The sequence below is a fragment of the Salarias fasciatus genome, chromosome 7, assembly GCF_902148845.1.
Source record: "Salarias fasciatus chromosome 7, fSalaFa1.1, whole genome shotgun sequence".
NCBI classification, from domain to species: Eukaryota; Metazoa; Chordata; class Actinopteri; order Blenniiformes; family Blenniidae; genus Salarias; species Salarias fasciatus.
In genome coordinates this window covers 32,784,109-32,799,060 of record NC_043751.1, presented here as the reverse complement: position 1 = coordinate 32,799,060, position 14,952 = coordinate 32,784,109, and the positions used below count along the sequence as shown (strand labels likewise).

Here is a 14,952-nt window from a genome sequence, read left to right as displayed (position 1 = left end):
TTGTTGGGTAAACTCGACTGTCAAAATCTCAAGATGTCCAAAGTCTTAGTTTAGACCAACATTAGCGAGTTATGTTTTTAACAGTGCACACACACACACACACACACACACCACACAGCTTAAAGCATCACGGCATTAGTGGAGTTACAGGAACCTCTCCTGACCAGAGATTCTCAGATATGGAGCCGAGCATCAGCGCCGCTCCGCCACTAGGTGGCAGTGACGCATCACTGAGCTGCTGGACAGGATTCAGTGAGCAGCAGAAGAAGCAGTGAGTGAAGTGATGGAGAGATGCAGCTGACAGCGTTGCCTCCTCCTCCTCCTCCTCCTCCTCAGAAAACCACCAGTTCCTCCACTCCTCCACAGTCACAAGGACATGTTCAAGTCAAACGTTCAGAACGTGGTTCTGTTTGATTGTACAACAGTCGGTACTCGGTAGTTCCAACAGAATTCAGTCGGTACCTATAAAAGTACCAGAATCAGCAGCATCCCACTGTAGACGGTAGAAACTGTGGTCCTGCTTCAGTCCATGTTCCCCGGGTCCCTGGTCCCTGGTCCCTGGTCCCTGGTCCCTGGTCCCAGGCTACATTCTGCTGCTCCTGGTCCCTGTCTATATCGTCCTGGTTCTGGTCCTGTTCCCAATCCATATTTTCCTGGTTCTGGTTCCAGTCCATGTTCTCCAGGACTTGGTAGTTTTAGAGCTGACAGGAGCCGTAACAACAATCCAACCTGGTGTTCTGTCAGGATGAATGTCCAGATGGTTCTCTGCTAATGTTTAGAGTGTTGTTCTCCGTGTTCTCCAGGGTTTCATGTTTAGAGTGTTGTTCTCCGTGTTCTCAGTGTTCATGTTTAGAGTGTGTTCTCCGTGTTCTCCAGTGTTCATGTTTTAGAGTGTTGTTCTCCGTTGTTCTCCAGGGTAATGTTTAGAGTGTTGTTCTCCGTGTCTCCAGGGTTCATGTTTAGTGTGTGTTGTTCTCCGTGTTCTCCAGTGTCATGTTTAGTGTGTGTTGTTCTCCGTGTTCTCCAGTGTTCATGTTTAGAGTGTTGTTCTCCGTGTTCTCCAGGGTAATGTTTAGAGTGTGTTCTCCGTGTTCTCCATGTTCATGTTAGAGTGTTGTTCTCCGTGTTCTCAGGGTAATGTTAGAGTGTTGTTCTCCGTGTTCTCCAGGGTTCATGTTTAGTGTGTGTTGTTCTCCGTGTCTCCAGTGTTTCAGTTTAGTGTGTGTTGTTCTCCCGTGTTCTCCAGTGTTCATGTTTAGTGTTGTTGTTCTCCGTGTTCTCAGTGTTCATGTTTAGAGTGTTGTTCTCCGTTGTTCTCCAGGGTAATGTTTATGAGTGTTGTTCTCCGTGTTCTCCAGTGTTCATTGTTTAGTGTGTGTGGTTCTCCGTGTTCTCCAGTGTTCAGTTTAGTGTGTGTTGTTCCCCGTGTTCTCCCGTGTTCATGTTTAGAGTGTTGTTCTCCGTGTTCTCCAGTGTTCATGTTTAGTGTGTGTTGTTCTCCGTGTTCTCCAGGGTAATGTTTAGAGTGTTGTTCTCCGTGTTCTCCAGTGTTCATGTTTAGTGTGTTGTTCTCCGTGTCCCAGTGTTCATGTTTAGTGGTGTGTTGTTCTCCGTGTTCTCCAGTGTTCATGTTTAGAGTGTTGTTCTCCGTGTTCTCCAGTGTTCATGTTTAGAGTGTTGTTCTCCGTGTTCTCCAGTGTTCATGTTTAGTGTGTGTTGTTCTCCGTGTTCTCCAGTGTTCATGTTTAGAGTGTTGTTCTCCGTGTTCTCCAGTGTTCATGTTTAGAGTGTGTTGTTCTCCGTGTTCTCCAGGGTAATGTTTAGAGTGTGTTGTTCTCCGTGTTCTCCAGGGTAATGTTTAGAGTGTGTGTTTCTCCGTGTTCTCCAGGGTAATGTTTAGAGTGTGTTGTTCTCCGTGTTCTCCAGTGTTCATGTTTAGAGTGTGTTGTTCTCCGTGTCTCCAGTGTTCATGTTTAGTGTGTGTTTGTTCTCCGTGTTCTCCAGTGTTCATGTTTAAGAGTGTTGTTCTCCGTGGTCTCCCAGTGTTCATGTTTAGAGTGTTGTTCTCCGTGTTCTCCAGTGTTCATGTTTAGAGTGTTGTTCTCCGTGTTCTTCCAGTGTTCATGTTTAGTGTGTGTTGTTCTCCGTGTTCTCCAGTGTTCATGTTTAGTGTGTGTTGTTCTCCGTGTTCTCCAGTGTTCATGTTTAGTGTGTGTTGTTCTCGTGTTCTCCAGTGTTCATGTTTAGAGTGTTGTCTCCGTGTTCTCCAGTGTTGCATGTTTAGGTGTTGTTCTCCGTGTTCTCCAGTGTTCATGTTTAGTGTGTGTTGTTCTCCGTGTTCTCCAGTGTTCATGTTTAGAGTGTTGTTCTCCGTGTTCTCCAGGGTAATGTTTAGAGTGTTGTTCTCCGTGTTCTCCAGTGTTCATGTTTAGTGTGTTGTTCTCCGTGTTCTCCAGGGTAATGTTTAGTGTGTGTTGTTCTCCGTGTTCTCCAGTGTCATGTTTAGTGTGTTGTTCTCCGTGTTATCCCGTGTTCATGTTTAGTGTGTGTTGTTCTCCGTGTTCTCCAGTGTTCATGTTTAGTGTGTGTTGTGTTCTCCGTGTCTCCAGTGTCATGTTTAGAGTGTTGTTCTCCGTGTTCTCCAGGGTAATGTTTAGAGTGTTGTTCTCCGTGTTCTCCAGTGTTCATGTTTAGTGTGTTGTTCTCCGTGTTCTCCAGGGTAATGTTTAGAGTGTGTTGTTCTCCGTGTTCTCCAGTGTTCATGTTTAGTGGTTGTTCTCGTGTTTCTCCAGTGTTCATGTTTAGTGTGTGTTGTTCTCCGTGTTCTCCAGTGTTCATGTTTAGTGTGTGTTGTTCTCCGTGTTCTCCAGTGTTCATGTTTAGAGTGTTGTTCTCCGTGTTCTCCAGGGTAATGTTTAGAGTGTTGTTCTCCGTGTTCTCCAGTGTTCATGTTTAGTGTGTTGTTCTACGTGTTCTCCAGTGTTCATGTTTAGTGTGTGTTGTCTCCGTGTTCTCCGTGTTCATGTTTAGAGTGTTGTTCTCCGTGTTTCTCCAGTGTTCATGTTAGTGTGTTGTTCTCCGTGGTTCTCCAGGGTAATGTTTAGATGGTTGTTCTCCGTGTTCTCCAGTGTTTCATGTTTAGTGTGTTGTTCCCTGCAGAAACGTGAGCGGTTCCACTGCAGAATAGCCAACCGCACCACCTAGTGGACCAGCATGAGATCATCCTGGTGTGCAGAGGCGGAGCTGTCCTGAGCGCATGTCCATGTGTGTCCTCCTGTCCTCCCTGTCCTCCAGACGGCGGTCCTCGGACCTGCCTGTACTCCCACTGGTCCCCTGGTCGGCCTGCAGCAGCTCCCCTGTGACGGAGGCAGGCGGAGGAGGCAGAGGATGCTGAAGGCCCAGCTGGACCCCGGCAGGGCCTGTCCCCACACCCAGGACTTCCAGGCCTGCATGGGCCCCGGCTGCAGCGAGGGGGGTCAGAGCGCACGCACACACACACACACAGTTCGGTTTGATTTTGGGGGACGTTTCTTAGTTTTGATTTAGTTTTTCTCAGTTTTAGTCTTTTGTGATATGGACCGTTACCCAGAGGTGTAGTTTAGGAACAGAGAGCCAGGTGGGCCACATCTGGAGGCCTTCCTTTCATAAACACAGCGGTCCGTCCACTCCATCACCTGATGCTGGCTTCAGCCAGAGAATCCTGGAAAACTGCACCTCAAATAACAAACATTGATCCATATTTTTCAATCAAACCCTCCATATCAAGGGTTCTGTAACCCTGTTCCTGGAGCCCCTATCCAGCAAGTTTTAGTTCTCTCCCTGCTTCAACACACCTCAATCTAATTATTCTCTCATCACCAAGCATAGAGCAGAGCCCAGTGACGAGCCTGTTGATGCCAGCAGGTGTGTTGAAACAGGGAAAGAAGGAAAACATGCTGGATCGGGGCTCTGCAGGACCAGGGCTGGAGACCCCTGCTCCATATGGTTCCATACGAAGCTGTTAATAGAAACCACGTGCTCCTTTTGAAAGAACTGGATCAAGTCTGGTTTCATGTTCTTGAAGATGTGATGGAAAATGCTGGATTCAGATCCTTTGGTGACATCAATCATAAATGGAATCTTTATATTCAGAACTCTGGAGATTTTATGAAGCAGACATTGCATCCTGGGAAGGGGTTTCCGCTTCAGTGTGAGACAGGTTAGCCTCCTGGTGTTTTTTTTAAAGTATCTGTTGTGTTGACATTGTCTGATATTGGATGATGATGGATTATGTTAGCTGATGTTCTGTAGTTTCCTACTCATTATGGTTACCTGAAGGCACCTTCAGAGGGATTTGGGAGGTGATTGGCTGAGCCCAGCATGGGGCGGAGCCAGGAAGTGAGGAGTCGGCTTGAAGGAACAGTCCTGTTGATTAATGCCAGTTGTATTGTTGTATTTCTGTAGTGTGGTGTTGTGTGTTTGTTGTGTCATCGTGGTCGACCGTAGCCACAGTTCACCGAGACATGAAGCACACACGACACACACTGACTTCCCTGTTCCTGCCCCGATCCAGTCCTCTGAACACCCCAGAGGTTTCACCATTCCGCCACCAGGGTCAGACTTCAAACTGTCCTGAAGTGGACTTCTGTGTGTGTGTGTGTGTGTGTGTGTGTGTGTGTGTGTGTGTGTGTGTGTGTGTGTGTGTGTGTGTGTGTGTGTGTGTGTTGTCCTGCGGCACAGACACACCCACATGCATGATGTCAGAGTGGATCAGCTGGTCGTCCTGCAGCGTGTCCTGCGGGATGGGGACGCGGTCCAGAGAGCGCTACGTCAAGCAGTATCCAGAGGACGGCTCGCTGTGCCAGCTGCACACCCAGGAGACGGACCGTGTGTGGTCAACGAGCAGTGCTGTGAGTCTCCTGTGTGTGTGTGTGTGTGTGTTGTGTGTGTGTGTGGTGTGTGTGTGTGTGTGTGTGTGTGTGTGTGTGTGTGTGTGTGTGTGTGTGTGTGTGTGTGTGGCGGACCACTCAGTGTGTGGTGTGCTGCTCAGCCCCCAGCAGCTGTGTGGTGACGGAGTGGGCGGAGTGGGATGCCTGCAGCGCCACCTGTGGGATGGGAGTGAGGAGGCGTGAGCGCATGGTGAAGATGGCTCCAACCGACGGCTCCATGTGCGAAACCCCACTGGCTGAGCTGGAGAAGTGCCTGATGCCAGAGTGCCGTGAGTTCACCGTCTGCACCGTCACCCTGAAGGGTCTGATCCAGCTGCTACAACACCGTCACCTCAGACTGTTATAACACCGTCGCCTCAGACTGTTACAACACCGTCGCCTCAGACTGTTACAACACCGTCGCCTCAGACTGTTACAACACCGTCGCCTCAGACTGTTACAACACCGTCGCCTCAGACTGTTACAACACCGTCGCCTCAGACTGTTACAACACCGTCGCCTCAGACTGTTACAACACCGTCACCTCAGACTGTTACAACACCGTCGCCTCAGACTGTTACAACACCGTCGCCTCAGACTGTTACAACACCGTCGCCTCAGACTGTTACAACACCGTCGCCTCAGACTGTTACAACACCGTCGCCTCAGACTGTTACAACACCATCACCTCAGACTGTTATAACACCGTCGCCTCAGATTGTTACAACCCGTCGCCTCAGACTGTTACAACACCGTCGCCTCAGACTGTTACAACACCGTCACCTCTGGCTGTTACAACACCGTCACCTCCAGCTGCTACAACACCGCCACCTCAGACTGTTACAACACTGTCACCTCACACTGTTACAACACTGTCACCTCAGACTGTTATAACACCATCGCCTCAGACTGTTACAACACCGTCACCTCAGACTGTTACAACACCGTCGCCTCAGACTGTTATAACACCGTCGCCTCAGACTGTTACAACACCGTCGCCTCAGACTGTTACAACACCGTCGCCTCAGACTGTTACAACACCGTCACCTCAGACTGTTACAACACCGTCACCTCAGACTGTTACAACACCGTCACCTCAGACTGTTACAACACCATCACCTCAGACTGTTACAACACCGTCACCTCAGGCTGTTACAACACCGTCACCTCAGACTGTTACAACACCGTCACGTCTGGCTGTTACAACACCATCACCTCAGACTGTTACAACACCGTCACCTCAGACTGTTACAACACCATCACCTCAGGCTGTTACAACACCGGCACCTCAGACTGTTACAACACCGTCATGTCTGGCTGTTACAACACCGTCATGTCTGGCTGTTACAACACCGTCACCTCAGACTGTTACAACACCGTCACCTCAGACTGTTACAACACAGTCGCCTCAGACTGTTACAACACCGTCGCCTCAGACTGTTACAACACCGTCGCCTCAGACTGTTACAACACCGTCACCTCTGGCTGTTACAACACCGTCACCTCCAGCTGCTACAACACCGCCACCTCAGACTGTTACAACACTGTCACCTCACACTGTTACAACACTGTCACCTCAGACTGTTATAACACCGTCGCCTCAGACTGTTACAACACCGTCACCTCAGACTGTTACAACACCGTCACCTCAGACTGTTACAACACCGTCGCCTCAGACTGTTATAACACCGTCGCCTCAGACTGTTACAACACCGTCGCCTCAGACTGTTACAACACCGTCACCTCAGACTGTTACAACACCGTCACCTCAGACTGTTACAACACCGTCACCTCAGACTGTTACAGCACTGTCACCTCAGACTGTTACAACACCGTCACCTCAGACTGTTACAACACGTCACCTCAGACTGTTACAGCACTGTCACCTCCGGCTGTTAGAACACCAAAGCGGATCTGATGGTACAGGGTCTGTCACTGAAGAGAAGCAGATCTGATCTGGTCTGGATCACTGGTCAGGGGAATGTCTTGAAGTGGTCTCCTGGGTCTGGATCCCACTGATCTGCTGTTTGTTCAGATGAAGAACCCCGGGACCCCTGGAGAACCGATAGAGGTTCTCCTGGCAGGCCTGTTGAGCAGATGGTTCTTGGCTCCATCACAGCTCTGTCTCCAGGTTGTTCTGGTCCTGATGTCTCCTATCAGGGATCAGTAGTCTGCAGATCTGGTTTTCATACATGAACAAAAGAACAAACTCTTCTCCTGGAGTTTGTCTTCATCTTTAGGCTGATTACAAACAGCCTCATGTGAGACCTTCTCCAGAAAGAAGAGTCCTGGACTCGACTTCTGCTGCTCAGATCCACTTCAGGACCCCTGCCCGGCGACTCAGCTGAGGGCAGGAAGTCCCGCCTCTTTTACTGGCGTCCATTCGTCGTGTCTCTGAAGAGTCAGGCTTCATTAAAATCATGTGTGTGAGACCAGCTGTTACAAAGTGTTCTGTGCCGACAGGCTCCGCCCCCTGCATGCTGTCACCCTGGTCGGACTGGACCCGGTGCAGCGTGACCTGTGGACTGGGGGTCCGGACCCGGGACCGGATGCTGAAGTCTGACCCTGCAGAGTGCGGCGAGGAGCTGCAGCAGATGGAGAAGTGCATGCTGCCGGAGTGCCGTAAGTCCGCATGAACACATGAATGTTTGGGTTTCATTCTTTTCAGTTCCGAGGCTGCTGAAGGGTTTTCAGGCCGATCGCTGAATCCGTCTGAGTGCAGAGTGAGACCTGAGTGTTTGGACATTCCCTGGGTCCACTGCACAGGTCCTCCGTACAGGTCCACTGCACACTGTAGATCCACTGCATAGGTCCATTGTATAGATCTACTCCACTGCATAGGTCCACTAAATGGGTCCACTGTATGGTCCCTGTGTGGATCCACCGTGTGATCCACTGTGTGGATCCACTGTGTGATCCACTGTATGGATCCACTGTGTGGTCCACTGTGTGATCCACTGTATGGATCCACTGTATGGATCCACTGTGTGGTCCACTGTATGGTCCACTGTATGGTCCACTATGTGGATCCACTGTTTGGTCCACTGTTGGATCCACTTTGTGGATCCACTGTGTGGTCCACTGTATGGATCCACTGTGTGATCCACTGTATGGATCCACACAGTGGATCCACCGTGTGATCCACTGTGTGGATCCACTGTGTGATCCACTGTATGGATCCACTGTGTGGGTCCACTGTGTGATCCACTGTATGGATCCACTGTGTGGGTCCACTGTATGGATCCACCGTGTGATCCACTGTATGGATCCACTATGGATCCACTGTGTGGGTCCACTGTATGGATCCACTGTGTGGTCCACTGTATGGATCCACTGTGTGGGTCCACTGTATGGATCCACCGTGTGATCCACTGTGTGGATCCACTATGGATCCACCGTGTGACCCACTGCATGGATCCACTGTGTGATCCACTGTATGGATCCACTATGGATCCACTGTGTGACCCACTGTATGGATCCACTGTGTGGTCCACTGCAGCCTGTCCTGATGTGGGTGTTGGGTCATGAAGGACCCAGGTGAAGCAGCACGGTGACGGTGTCCTCAGGACAGTGCTGAGCTCCGCCTCTGTCCTCCGTCACAGGACTGTTGGACAGAGCTTGGTTTGAGTGCTCCACCCTCTGCTCCATCTGTCTCACAGGGCGCAGCATTTGACCGAGGAACTGAAGGTCCTCGGTTCGATTCTGCGTTCCAGACGGACTTTTAAACAGCGTCAGTCAGATCCTTGGATGTCGACTCTTCCTGTCATTGTGAAGCAGAATCCACCAAGCGTTGGATTGTTCTCCACTAGCAGGGAGCGTGAGCTGGAATTAGGCCGTGGTGAGACAGGTTAGGTTTACCCTGCTGATGATGTGTTGTTGCAGTAGTAATCCTGAAGGTCCTCGGTTCGATTCTGCGTTCCAGACGGACTTTTAAACAGCGTCAGTCAGACTCGTGGTCTGTGGTTGTGTCAGACACTGCGGTGAACCTGAACCCCCTCTGTTTCCGTCTTCCTCACCCAGCCGTGGACTGCATGGTCTCTGAGTGGTCCGACTGGTCCCAGTGCAACAAGTCCTGTGGTAAAGGACACACCGTTCGAACCCGCATGGTCAAGCTGGAGCCACAGTTCGGGGGCGACGTCTGTCCCGAGACCATCCAGAGGAAGAAATGTAAGCTCAGGAAGTGCAGGACAAACTCAAAGATGGAGGGAGGAGGAGAGCAGGAGGAGGAGACGAGGAAAACATGGACGAGACGCAGCAGCGGAGCGAGCGGGTGAGTTTTCTACAGCGCTGCAGTGATGAAGGATGCCTGTCGACTGTTAGTCAGCGTTTATCATCACTCTGAGTTCCGCCTTCACCCTGCTATAGTGATGTATGGAAATGACAGTAACATGCAAACTCACAGAAAGGAAGCAAACTGCCAGAAAACGCACATCTCCCAACAAGTGTGACATATCGTGAGAAGCAAAGCTTACATCCAGAAATGAATGAATGAATTATTAGTCCCACAAGGGGAGGTTTCTTTCTGCCCCGGCAGCCATTTACAGGAACCTGTCTTATAGGAAAACACGGGGGGGGATAAAAAAAGGTACGTCATTTCAGACTGAGCTTCCTAAGAGAAAAAACGTTGGGATGAGGACAAAAAAATAAACCTGCTCACAAATACAGCAGAGACACGAGTCTTAAGCTCAGCAGGTCAGCGCCGCAGCGTCCAGCACTCCAGGACAGCGGGGGGGGGGGCGTCATGCATGCAGTTCAGGTCCAGTTCATCAGTCCAGACTGTGTGTGTGTGTGTGTGTGTGTGTGTGCAGGTTTTCCTATGGTTGAGGGGACAAAATGTCCCCACAACATAGGAAAACCAGGCACAATGTCATTTGTGGGGACATTTCTTGGGTCCCCATGAAGGGAAACAGTGTTTTCTTGACCATGTTGTTACTGAAAAAAGTAAAAGGTCAAAAACATTTCTTTAGGGTTAGGCTTTGTTGTGGTGTGGGTTAGGGTTAGGGTAAGGGTCAGGGTTAGGGGCTAGACATGAATGGGAGTCAATGGAAGGTCCCCAAAAGAGTGGGAAACCCAACATGTGTGTGTGTGTGTGTGTGTGTGTGTGTGTGTGTGTGTGTATGTGTGTGTGTGTGTGTGTGTATGTGTATGTGTGTGTGTGTGTGTGTGTGTGTGCAGGATGCCGGATGCAGCCGTGGACCAGCTGGACGGACTGTACCAAGCCGTGTGGCGGGGGTGTGCAGGAGCGTTTCCTGAAGCAGAAGAAAGGAGCGCCGGGCAGCAGGCCGGCCGGCTGTCAGGAGCGGAAAGAGATCCGTGCCTGCAACAGTCATCCCTGCTGAAGGGCACGTCGGCAGCCCGACGTCTCTGTTTTCTGTGGCTGAGGGACAACAGGAAGCGGGGATCAGTTACCGTCTCGTGGAGGCGTCCCGTCGCTGTGGCTGACTTTATCGTAGACCTCCCTGAAAACATTCGCTCAGATTTTCCTGCTTTTTAACAGATTCCAGCAGATTTTCAAGATTTCCCACAAGTTTTCCAGCTTCACCATCTCACCACAGGGAGCAGGAGACGAACCATCAGTCAGGACTGGAGTTCACTGGTGAAGTGGGTTGCACACCCACCTCACAGTTTGAGTTCCATTCTGAGACATGTCTGTGTGGAGTTTGCATGTTCCCTCTGTGGGTGATTTCTTCTAAAACCCTGTGCCTGGCTGTTATTGTCTGCTTGACCGTTCTGCGATAGACTGAGACCTGTCCAGGACTGCCTGGTCACACCTGTCCTCACCTGTCCTCACCTGTCCTCACCTGTCCAGGCATACCTCCTGGGTTCAGACCAGGACCCTGAGACTTTCAGTCCTTCAGGATCCTTCGGACCTCTGGGCTCCAGCAGGACTCAGTAGACTCCCTCAGGGAGAACCGGATCATGGCGGCTCTTCCTCTCACGGTGAAGCAGAACTCCCCCAGCGGTGGACTGGTCTCCACTGGTCTGGTTCAGACCGGGGTTAGTTTCACCCCGCTGGTGAGGTGTTGTTGCCATGGTGATGCTGCTCCTGGAGACAGTGAGGTGTTGTTGCCATGGTGATGCTTCTCCTGGAGACAGTGAGGTGTTGTTGCCATGGTGATGCTGCTCCTGGAGACAGTGAGGTGTTGTTGCCACGGTGATGCTGCTCCTGGAGACAGTGAGGTGTTGTTGCCATGGTGATGCTGCTCCTGGAGACAGTGAGGTGTTGTTGCCATGGTGATGCTGCTCCTGGAGACAGTGAGGTGTAGGAAGTGGATGGATGGATGATGGATGGATGTACCCACTCCAGGGGGTGTCCTCTGAGGGTCTTGGACTAGGCTGTCAGCTGTCATCTGGACCTGGACTTGGACCTCAGCCTGTATCTTGTTGTGGTCCTGGTCCTGGTCCTGGTTCTGGCTCTTCACACTTCTTTGACTCCTCATTGCTCTTTCAGTTCTACTGTCAGCAGGTTCCAGCTTCTCTGTGCAGTTTGCATGTTCTCCCTGTGTGTGTTGGCTGAGGAGTGAGTCCTGACAGTCTGCTGACCTGAACACCGGAGGTCCAACACACACACACACACACACACACACACACACACACACACACACGCGTCCCTCAGCGGATCAGCTGATGCACTGGCCGCTCCATCAGCTGACGTAGCGTCCAGGCGGAGCCGACTCCTCTTTCGGTCTCAGATGTTGGAGCAGGTTGCTGGTTTGAGTCCGCTGGACAGAACGAAGGCAGTGGAGCAGGGTACTGATCATGAGTGTGACCTGGAGAGGCGTCAGTGATCAGATCTTCCTCTTGGTTCCGTCTGGACCAGAGCCCCCCCACAACTTCCCTCTCTGTTTCCCTTCTTCCTTCCTTTAGTTTCATATCAGCTGATGAGTTTGTAAGAAACCACTTTTACAATAAAAACGAAGTGTGAAACAGAGCTGGTGTGTTTGGATTAAGATTTTCAGTCTCAATATTACAATATCATAAATAAAAATGGAGGTCAGGGACCATACTGGAACCGCAGTGTTTGTTTCTTATCTTCCTGATGTGGAAATAAACCCGCATTTCACCAAAACATGCTGCTAAACTCACCAGAATTCACACGAACATCATGATGGCAGAAAGCCCCCCCCGTCTCCTGGACCCCCTTCCTACACCCACTCGTCTATCAGATAGCCGTTCCAGCTCTTTTCCTCTGAAGCGCTGCCTGTGGATAACCTCCAGGCTCCATCACTCCTCGCAGGTGGAAGAAGCTTCCTCCTCCAGCAGCTGCACGGGCGGCACGTCACTTTAATTCGCTTCCTTTTCATGGTTTAAATGTACCTCTGTTTCAGTTTTCTAGGATAAAATCCTCAGACTGGGGTGTCAGCTGGGGGAGAGGATCTCTCGTGGGGGGTTGGGGATGTGTGGGGGGGGGGGGGGGTGTTCTCACTGGAGCCTTGCTGGGTGAATCAACGCTCCAAACACCTCTGTTTATATTTCTTTCTGACCATTCACATTTGTTTAGATCACTGTGATTGTTCCGTGTGCTGAGACGTGTTTCTGCCTCTTACAGTTTTCCTCCTCACTGTGAATTCGCTGGTTTTCCAGACCTCGTGGTAGTGGCTGCACCAGCAGGTCCTGGGTCCAGGAGGCGTCCTGGAAGCTGATGGAACCGTTGGTGTTTGGATGGAGACGAAGAGGGCTCTGAACTGTTTTTGGCAGACCTGCGTCTGCCGGGGCTGAAGAGCACCGTGCCGAACCAGCCGGCGGTGAGCGTGACCACGGCGACGGCCAGAAGAATGAAGCCGCGTGTCGGAGAGGATTCACTGCTGGACGATCAGAGTTCGTCCCTGGTGACTGGAGACGCAGCAGATAACGGCAGGAAGGCGCCGCAGATCCTCACACTCCATGAGGCCGGTGAAGGCAAGCCGCGCATTATCACTGCAGAGACCTGCAGAGACCTGCAGGGACCTGCAGGGACATTCAGGGACGTTCAGGGACGGCTTGGGGACTGTCGTGAACCTGAAAGGCCGTCCTGACTCACTGGAACCATCTTCCATCCACAGAACGCAAAGTGAGGACAAGGTGACCTCTGTGGAGTTCAAAACCCTGCTGATCACCTGGATCCAGGTGATGACAGTCACCTGCCTGAGAGAGTCAACAGGTGAGAGTCGGAGGAAGAGACACCGGTTACACCTGAACGGCCACAAAGCCCAGAATGCACCTGGGCTGCTGGTGAGCAGAGAGCAGAGAGGAGACTGCAGGTCTGCAAGGCTTCGACACAGTAAGACCACCAGACCTCCACCCTCATGGTCGGTCAGGTGGGTGGAGCCGTGACCGGTGGACAGGTGGGTGGAGCCGTGACTGGTGGACAGGTGGGTGGAGCCGTGACTGGTGGACAGGTGGGTGGAGCCGTGACTGGTGGACAGGTGGGTGGAGCCGTGACTGGTGGGGTGACGGAGAACAGGCTCTACTTCTCACATTGTCTCAGACGTTCAGGAAATCCAGTTTCCAACCACAGAGGCAGCTGCTGGAGCTGGCTGAAGGAAGTGGAGTAAAGTGACACAGGTGGAGGTAAAAAGGATCGCTGATATGGAACCAGATGGAAAATCAAATGCATTACAACTGTTGTCCAATCACAGCGCGCTGCTCGTCAATCACAGTCGGCCCGTGTGTATGTATAGAAATATTTATTAACGTTTGAAAGGACCAAGGACCGCCTGATGCAGCTTCATGGGACATCGCTTGTTTTCAAGATGTTAAATGCACAACAAAAGAAGGTTAACATGACCCAGGAAAATCTGTTAGACGTGAGTCTGACTCGAAGACTGAGGAAGAGTTCCAGGAGAACCGTCCAGGAGACAAACAGAAGTGAAGACAGGAAGTGAAGAGTTCACCAGGATTTCTTTCAAGATGAGACAAGTCCCAGAATAAAAGCTGAGGACAGGCCGCCCACGACCGTCTGATCCTCCAGAAACTTCTCCAACACTGAAGAGACGGGAAGTAGATCCTCCTCCAGAACCAACAGAACCGAACGGAGGAAAGGTTCTCCTCAGTCCTTCCTGACCAGATATCAATGAATCAGAGGATTAGTTTCAGATCAATAGCGTACCGAAGTTCTTTTCTTCAGAGATGTCGTCACGTACCTGATGGAGTCCTGTCCCGGCACCTGATCCCAGTCCTGTCCACATGAGCCTGGCGTTGGGGACAGGTGTGGCTGGGCTGCACCCCCCCACAAAGACCTCCAGTCCAGTCTGCATGACCTCAATGGGCCAAGTCTACATGACTTGAATGGGTCCAGTCCACTGTTCTGAAACCTCTTGCAGTCCCGTCAGCATCCTGGTCTGAAGTCTGCTTCTCTGAACCCTGACAGCTGATCATCCATCCAGCTGATCATCCATCCAGCTGATCATCCACACAGCTGATCATCCATCCAGCTGATCGTCCATCCAGCTGATCATCCATCCAGCTGATCATCCATCCAGCTGATAATCCACACAGCTGATCATCCACACAGCTGATCATCCATCCAGCTTATAATCCACACAGCTGATCATCCACACAGCTGATCATCCATCCAGCTTATAATCCACACAGCTGATCATCCACACAGCTGATCGTCCATCCAGCTGATAATCACACAGCTGATCATCCACACAGCTGATCATCCACACAGCTGATCATCAATCCAGCTGATCATCCACACAGCTGATCATCCACACAGCTGATCATCCACTCAGCTGATCATCCACACAGCTGATCATCCACACAGCTGATCATCCACCAAGCTGATCATCCACCACAGCTGATCATCCACTCAGCTGATCTCCATCCAGCTGATCATCCATCCAGCTGATCATCCAGCTGATCATCCATACAGCTGATCATCCATCCAGCTGATCATCCACCAGCTGATCATCCATCCAGCTGATCATCCACACAACTGATCATCCATCCAGCTGATCATCCACACAGCTGATCATCCACACAGCTGATCATCCATCCAGCTGATCGTCCATCCAGCTGATCATCCATCCAGCTGATCATCCATCGCTGATCGTCCACCCAG

General features: G+C 51.2%; 1 pseudogene; it reads left to right on the top strand.

Annotated features, from left to right (window-relative positions):
* LOC115391842 (spondin-1-like) overlaps nt 1-10,389 on the top strand; it is a 69,191-nt pseudogene extending 58,802 nt beyond the window's left edge.
* Nucleotides 10,390-14,952: the final 4,563 nt, after the last annotated feature.